Raw genomic sequence first — 9,211 nt, 5'->3', positions numbered from 1 at the left:
GCCCCACCCCCCTAATATCCAGGTACCCTTGGCTCAACTATCTAGATTGCTTTGTGGACAGCATCCAGTGCGGAGATGCTGTTGTCCTGAATCGACAGACGCTGCTTATGTTGTGAACAATGGAAAAATCATGTGTGACAGGTCAGCCAAAGGATTCATAGGTTTGAGACACTTCCAGAAAATTATTGTTTAGAAATTAGTTTTCCTTAAATTGCTTCCCCCAAGACTATTCAGTACATGATGCTTCTGCTTGCACTGTTGCTTAAGCCTGACTTGTTCTGTTCTAATCTCTTTAGTAAGTGTCTTGAATTACTGTTTGTGACATTTGCCATCCGTTTCTAGTTTGGGGCTTGCAAGATTAGCATGCTGGGAGTATTCATTCCTTTCTAATTATGCATTCTTTAATTCAACAAAATTCCCCAAATACCTAATGTTGAAACCAGCCCTTCAGGTCCAGACTGGGGCACGGGATAAAGCTTAGGCTTCTGATAGGCAATTCCAGACCAGGATTCTGAACTCTCAGAGAAAGAAGCTGATGAAAATAAAGACAGGTGCATGATAAATCTTGTTATTAATGAGTTTGGGCTGTTAATTCCTTTTTATGCAGCGTGGGTTAGTGAAACAGTAGATTGTACCCAACAGCTGCTATATGCAAACCATTTTACCGGAAACAGTGAGACATTTCAAAAAGAAAAGATGTATGACGGAAATGATGGAATCCATGTATTAGGATGATGGAAGAGGGAGAAAGAAGGATCCAGGTCTCTGATGGCATCATACCACCATCTCAGCCCAGTTAACAATGTCATATAGATCACATTTTCTGATCTATAAAAATCTTACTTACAAAAATCTTACTGTAATTTCCACCATAAATAAATTTTAAAATACTTCTTAATAACATTAAGAATAAATAATAATTGATGGATCAAAGAAAAAATAACTAAAATTAGATGTATATAGAGCTAAATAATAAAATATTTTCCAAAACTTGTGGGATGCAGCAAAAGCTGCAGAGAAATTAATAAAAGCTTTAAAAAGCCTATTTAGAAAAAGAAAGACTAGAAATTAATGAACCATGAGTCCAACTCAGAATACTGGTAATAGGAAAACAGCATACACACAAAGAGAGTACAAGAAAAAAATAATACAGAAGAGAAATTAATTAAATAGAAAACAAAGTTATAATAGAAATGATCAAGAAAACAAACAGCTGGTGCTTTGGAAAGACTAATAAAACAGACAGAATAAAAGGGAAAATCACTACATATATAATAGAATTTTTGAGAAATAAGAGAATGTTATAAACTTTGTGTAACTAAATTTGAAAACATATAAAATGACCAGTTCCTTAGAAAAATGAAACTTAGTAAAACTGACTCAAGAAGAAATAGAAAATCTAATCAGAGAGCCATAGCTATTTTTAAAAAGTTGAGTTGATAGTTTAAAATCTACCTACAAAAACAAAACAAAACACCGGAGGGCCAGAGGGGTTTACAAGCAAATTTTGACAAACACTTCAGAGAAAGATAATCATAATCTTGCACAATCGATTTCGGAGAACAAAACAAGAAAGAATGACCACAACTCATTTTATGGTGCTGGCACAATTTGGTATCAAAATCAGACTAAGATACATAGGAAAGGAAAATTATAGACAAATCTCTCATAAATGCAGATGTACAAATTCTAAACAAAATAGTAGAAAATTAAATCCTGAATTAAATCCAGCAATGCATTAGAATTAATATTTATGATCTGTTTAGGTTTATCTCAACCTTCAATACTAGGACACTAGAAAATGTATTAAAGGAGAAAAGAAATCAAATCATCATCTCAATGGATGTAGAGAAAATATTTGATAAAATTTAATTCCTGGTAAAAATTCTTAGCAAATTCATTATAGAAGAAACCTCCTTTACTTGATAAAGGGCGCCCACCCAAAATTTACAGCAAATAGTATACTTAATATACTTAGTGGTAATGTTTATTAGACTCATTCCCTTTAAAGTCAGGGCTAAGACAAGAATATCTACTATCACCATTTCTATTAAATTGAATACTGGAGGGCCTAGCAAGGAACCACAAGATAAAAAGAACTTAAATGTACAAAATTTGAAAGGACAAAAGAAACTGCTGTTATTGCCAATCAATGTAATTATGAAGAAAATTCAAGATAATCTATACATTATTAAGAGACAGCAGAATCCATAGAAACAAAATCAAAACAATGCAAAAATCAGCCGTGTTCTTATATAGGAAAAACAAATAATTAGAAGCCGTAATTAAAAATTAATGTGCCCTAGGGCAGGGCCGGTGGCTCAAGCAGTTAGAGCTCCGTGCTCCTAACTCCGAAGGCTGCCGGTTTGATTCCCACATGGGCCAGTGGGCTCTCAACCACAAGGTTGCCAGTTCAACTCCCGCAAGGGATGGTGGGCTGCGCCCCCTGCAACTAGCAAAGGCAACTGGACCTGGAGATGAGCTGCGCCCTCCACAACTAAGACTGAAAGGACAACAACTTGACTTGGAAAAAAGGCCTGGAAGTACACACTGTTCCCCCAATAAAGTCCTGTTCCCCTTCCCCAATAAAAAAAAAAAAGTGTCCTAGAAGCAAAAATAAATTTTTTAATGGAATGAATCTAACCAAAGATGTGTAAGACAGTTGTAGAAATAGCTATAAAACCATATTGAAAGACATAAAAAAAATACCTAAACAACTATTGAGAGGTGCTATGTTTTGAGAAAGGAGGACTAAATGAATGAAGATGTCAATTCTTCACAAGGGAATTTATAAGTTCAAGGCAATTCAATCAAAACCTCCAAGTGTTGTTTTGTTTTGTTTTGTTTGTTTGTTTGCTTGAGTGGCACATGATAAGCTCAACCTAAATTCAGAAGGTAAAGCATTCAGAAGGCCATAAATAGGCAACGTAATTTCAAAGAAAAACAATGTTGGGAGAAGTCGTGCTACTACATATCAAGTGTTTGTAAATCAGTAACAATTAAGATGGTGTGAGCTTGACCAAGGAACAGATGAATAACCAATAAAACAGAACGGAGAGCCCAGAAACTGTCCCAAACATATATATGAAAAATTACCCTAAGATAATTTTTGATAAGTCAAAATATGGGGCTCAGGCAATTGGTTTCCACACAGAAAGATAAAATAAAACTATACAGTTACCTTGTACCATGTACCAAAATTAGTTCTAGGTGGATTAGACTCCTAAATGTCAGAGACAAACTTTTAAAATTTAAGAAGAAAACATGGGAGAATATTTTTAAGATCTTGGGAAATGAAATGATTTTTAAAATAAGATACAAAAAGCACAAATTATAAAGGTCCAGGTTGATGCATTTCATTATATTAAAATTAAAACTTTAAAACAAAAACACTCAAAGTGAGAAATCAAGACAGCAGCTAGCAGTGTATATTTACAATGTATAGAACCCCCCAAATTAGCATTATGAATAATATATCCCATAAATTACTGAGAATAAGACAACTCAACAGGGGGGAAAATGGACAAAAGATATGAACAGATGCTTTACAAAAAGGAATACTAAAACTGGTGACTCAACATAAGAAAAAAAATGATCAAGTATATTAGTAATCAGCAAGAAATTAAAACTACTATGTAGCCTTTTATACCTATCAGATTAACAAAAATTTTAAAAAATGAGTGTTGGTGAGGATGTGGGAGACTGTATGCATACAGCTTCTTATCTGTATCCTCCCCTCACTAGAATGTAAGTTCCATCACAGCAGGAACAACCTTTTGTTCATCATCTTCAGTGCCTGGCACAGACATCATCTTCAGTGCCTGGCACTGCCTGGCATTGCAGGGAGGTGAGGGCAAGAACTGGTAAAACTGAAGACGAATACAATCTAACACTCCATTCGTCAGAATATGATTCACAGAAAGGTGTCCTAGAACAATTCTTTTACATGTGCACAAGAAATCATGTCCAATATACTTATTATTTCAAAATAGCAGCCAATTGGAAGAGAATAGATAAATCGATTGTGGGATACTTATACAATGGAATAATATATGCCAGTTAGAACACATGAATTAGAACTATCATATATCAGTGTGGATGGAGTATTAAATTATTTTTCTGTACTTAAACTATATTTGCTTGAAATATGTCATTAAAAGAGTTCTATACCATTTTTAAGGGGTTGAAAAAAATGTTAGATGAACAAAAAGTTCAATATAAAAGCCAATATGATAATTCATACTAATTTTTGCTACACAAACGTGAAACAAGACAGATATGATAAGAGGTACAAAGTGATATGCGAGTCCTAAAAAAGGAGAAATTAATCTCTCCAAAAGAAATCAGGGAAGTGTTCATGGATGAAGTTGCAATTAATATTTAAATAGTTAGAAATGGAGCAAAGAGATTCTTGGTGGAGGGAATAAAGGCTTAGGTAGAGGAAAGGCTTAGGCACTTAAGTAAGGCAAATGTGGAGCATTTTCAAGGAGTGTTTGGAAATTCAATTTGACTGGAATATTGATTGACTACAGAAGAATGGTGAAAGATAGGTTGGGATAAAATCTTGGAGAAATTTAAATATCAAGTTGAAGTTGGGTAGAAAACTACCTAAAATGTACTCTGGTGCCAGGACTTGGGTTTCAAGTAGGCTCCCCTGGAATTTGTTTCCTTGGGAGTTCAGGTTAAGATATTTACCTAATGAATTAGGTTTTTTTCACTGAGAAATTAGGCTATCACTAAGAATCAAAAACATGAATAACTCTACTAACAGACTTATGTAAGGGAGAAAAAGATGTAAGTAAATGAAGATAGTTACTTTAGTGAAGTGCTTTTCTCATACTTCTTTCACTATCACGACTTAGTTTACCAGGATTTTCCCTCTGTCTTGAGTATAAAACAACTTTTTATTTACTGGACCTTATTTTTAGACTCAAAGACTCAGTGACTCACTTGTTTATTTCATTCTACTAAAATTTATATAACAGCCTACGCCAAGTTAGTGGCCCTTGCTTTCACGGAGCATATATTCTAGGACAAGACATATAAATAAACCAGCAATGACAATAGAGATGATAGAGATATGCAAAGGATGTTCTCATGAAACAGTGGAGTGACAGCTAATCAGGGAGTTAAGGCAGGCTTCCTGGAGGAGGAGATATTTTAGAAGGATGTGTAGCAGTTAGTTAGCTGGACCAAAGAGGAGTCGGTAGGAGCGCATCTGAGGAAGGTCAGGGGCATGAAACAGCCTGTGCATATAGCCAAGTAGGATCAGAAAAGAGAAAGTATTGGGGTACTCAGTGGAATAAGGGCAGGGACACATCAGGAAGGATTAGGTGTTAAGTGAACTGGAGGTGAAAGTGGACACAACCATAACAGTAGACTTTACAAACTTGGCTTTCAGGGAGAGAGGAAGGGCTGAGCCAGGAGAGGAGAGCAGTGTGCAGAAGGGTGGAAGTTGTTTTTAAAGAGTAGAGATGAAAATATTTATATGCCACCAGGAAAGAGCAAGTGAAGGGGAAGTGTGGAGTAAAGGAGAAAGAGGGGATGACTAATAAGTAAGAGTTCCTGAGGAGGAGGCAGAGACCAGATGGAGGATTAGCTTTGCCCTGGAGAAAAAGTTGCCCTGAAACAGGAGAGCAATGGAAAGTATAGAATTAGAGTTTTTCGTTTTTCGGTGCTGGGGAGGGATCTCAAGGAGTTCCAACTCGATGCCTTTAATTTTCTCATAGAGTAGAATGATGATTTGCAGAAAGTGAAGGTGTTGAGGGTTTGAGGAAAAAAGGGAAAGGCTGGAAGAGCTGTGGAGAAGAATGACAGAAGGAACAGGTTAGCAGCAGCTGGAGAGCCACCGGAAGCTAGAGCAAATGTATCTGCGTGATGGCTTGTAGCCACCTGGGAGCACAAGTACAGAAGGCAGAAAGTCAATAGTCAAGGATGGAATGTCATAGAGTGGTTGAAATACACAGACAAGGAGGGGGAAGAGGGTTGGGGGGTGCTGCTGGAGGGGATTAGAGGGCAAGGCCACTGGTGTTGAGGGTGTAAGATCATGTGACATGAGTCTTCCACGAGGACCCTGGAGTTACACAGTTTGATTGACGCATAAGAGGTGGGGTGTGTGGGGGGGAACAAAGGAACGTGAACCAGATGCCAAGTGCTAGGTGAAGGTTAGGAGACTCGTGATTTCAGGCAGCTCTGGTGATTCAAGACTGCAAGGCAGTTTCACCAGCTAAGAAACAATCTGAGGGAGCGTTTGAGGGCTTGCTCCCTGGCATATATTGTCAGTTTCAAATAAACTCTTATAAAAATAAAAAATAAATAAAAAAAGAATCTGAAAGAAGGCAGTGAGGTGTCATTTCTGCATGTGTAATAAGCTACTTGTTTGTTTGTTCGTGCATCTTTTCATCCATCCGTTCGCTCCAATCCTTCAACAACCTAAAAATATTTATTAAATATTGACTAGGTGCAACATCCCCACCATTGGAGGTGAACAAGACACATGTCAATTCATCAGTTCTGAAACACACAGTCCTCACTCCCTTCACTCCTCAAATTTTTTAATATTCTGAAAGCAATTGGGATACTTCTTACACTGATGTCAGCCAGGCTGACATCCCAGGGTAGTTGTCACGGTCTTCCCAGGCTCAAAGTTAGTCATAGCTGTTCATGTTGTCATTACTTCATTTGAGTTAAGTACACTGTTGGTAATAACATGTTGAGCTTAGTTGCTATTTAAATTCCAAAAAAAAAAAAATTACACTATCATTTGCCATGGAAATGAAAAGCTATTGTATTTGCAGAAGGCATGAAAATAGTGGGACATGAATTTGATACTGATGAAGCAGATATTGATGCATCAGTGGGAAAATTACCACAATTCCATATATTACTGTGAAAAACAAGATCCGAGTGTTTTATAGGACGCTCAAAAGAAAAAAAAATACTCACAAACAAATAAAATTGTGTTATGTTTGTCACTGATATATATATATATATATATATATATATATATATATATATATATATATATATATATATATATATACAAAGAATTGCATAAGATAAGCCAAGCAATGCAATGGAAGGCCTGAAAGATTGTCCCATATTTCAAAGCCAGAGGCTGGTGTGACTAATTCCTGGGTCACAAGGTTATGGCTAAGGCATTGTATCATAGTTTAGTTGGCAGGATCTTTTTTTTCCTTAGTGATACATAAAATAATGGTGTGTCTTACAGTTAAATGTGTCATTAGAATGGATACTATATGATCATTCGTGTCCGAGAACTAGCTAAACATTTTCTTTTAGAGAAACATAGAATGCTAGATCTATAGAACCAACTCCTTTCTTTCCAAATAAGAAACCTGAGTCCGGGAGGTAGGTGGCTGGCCCAGGATTGCGCCCCACAGCTTGTTGGAGGCAGAAGTTTATTTACTAAAGGATATTGTGATGATTTTTGGCAAAAGGAGCAAGATAAAAATTATATAATGGCTTAATGGCTCAGATCTCCATTAAAAACCCTATGACTGCTTTTTTTTTTTTCTGTTAGAAGGGTGATGATAAGCAGATTTAGTAACTACTAATCTTTGACAACAGGCTTCTGACTTAGGTCCACCATCTATATCTATTTAATCTCCTTAATCACTGCCCTTGCTGGTTTTATCATTTACATAAAGAGCACACAGAGCACACATTCTCAGTGTCCCTTTTTATTTTCCTCAAGAAAATTTTATGACACATAAGGCAGTTTAAAAATAGATAGCGATAGCAATCCCTTATTTGGTGTGAGATATTTTTTCAATACTTAAAAAACGAACTTGCTTCACTGCTGGTCCCCCCCTGGGGCTGGGACAGTTAAGGGAAGCAGGTGTCCAAACTTGAAAGGGAGGATTAAGCCAAGAATCGTGGTGGGATCTGATGCAACCAACATAGAGCAACTTGCGAGTTCTCTCTTCCTACCCCTGTCCTTCAGGTCCACGTTATCACAGAAGCAATCTCTTTGTTTACTGTCCACAGCTCCGGATACTAGTGAGAAAATATACAAAAGAGTGTGAAAATAAGATGCAAGATACTTACTTTTCTAGTTTGACAATGGAAAGCTACAGGTTCCCGTGCTGAGAATTTTATGGCCAGCAGTTAGTCAGCGTTCATCCTTTTAAGTCCCGCATCTTAACTGAATAAGATTCAAATTTGTTTTTTGTTTGTTTGTTTTTGTTTATCATAGTTGCTACTATTTCTACTTTTACTAGAGAATGGCATTCTGGTGACCAGCCACATAGTTCATTATAAATTATTCCCTATTTATAAATGAATCACTCTAAAGGCATTTGAAGAATGTAGAAGACACTACGAGATACCCTATTTTTCTCTTCTCCCTTGTTGGAGGCTCCTTTTATCTTTAAACATTTCCAATACAGGAGAGGTTTGCCCTTTTTTGGTAGTAAAATCATCCATCGTATGTTTTGTTATACATCCTTCTGATCTTTCTTCATTGTCAATTTAAAAAGTTGCAAGTTTTAAACAGCCAGTGTGATTAGATTAATTCATTCACCGTGACTTCTCAAGTTTTTCCTTATGAGCTCCAAAAAATTCATCCACTTTTTGTCCCTTTTTCAAAACTGGAAGGTAGGTAATTGAAAAATAAATTTAAAACATTTAAAACAAGTGGAAGGTTGGCATGCATTTAACCTCACCCTTTGGAGAAACATCCTGACGGGCATCCCATGTACTTCAACTTCAAGGAACGCAGCACCGGAGTACTTTTCAGAGAGGGATGAAAGGAAGGCTGGATCGTTTTGCAAGGCCCACACCACATGGCTGAGAAGTCAATGACTATGAGTTTATCTCCTGCACTGTTCCAAGCTTCCCAAAAAGCCTCCTTTCTCTCCACCTGCTTCACCATTTTGGCTGCTGGGGTCTGATGGGCGACGGTAAGAACCAATGGAAATGGATCCAAACTATGGGACCAGCTTCCCTATCCTTTTTCTATGCATGCTTTTTACAGTTAAAGTATCAATTGTATATGCAGCAGTGTATTTTGTTTTGCTTATTCAATATTATTAGCTAAGCGTTTTCTTACATTACTCACACTCTTAAGTACAACTTCTAGTAGTTGCATACTATGTCCCGTGGATGTAACATACTTTTTTTTTTTTTTTTTGACCCATTCACCTGTGATTACAGACTTAGGGTGTTTTCAGGCTTTTGCTATTGTAAA

General features: G+C 36.7%; 1 pseudogene; it reads right to left on the bottom strand.

The window, feature by feature from the left end:
• Positions 1-8,527: 8,527 nt before the first annotated feature.
• On the bottom strand, positions 8,528-8,916 carry LOC117015141 (thioredoxin-like; annotated as a pseudogene).
• Between the last annotated feature and the right edge of the window lie 295 nt (positions 8,917-9,211).

This window comes from Rhinolophus ferrumequinum, chromosome 22 (assembly GCF_004115265.2).
Source record: "Rhinolophus ferrumequinum isolate MPI-CBG mRhiFer1 chromosome 22, mRhiFer1_v1.p, whole genome shotgun sequence".
In the NCBI taxonomy this organism is placed as follows: Eukaryota; Metazoa; Chordata; class Mammalia; order Chiroptera; family Rhinolophidae; genus Rhinolophus; species Rhinolophus ferrumequinum.
Note: the sequence above shows the minus strand (reverse complement) of the source record. Positions and strands in the feature narration are given on the sequence as shown.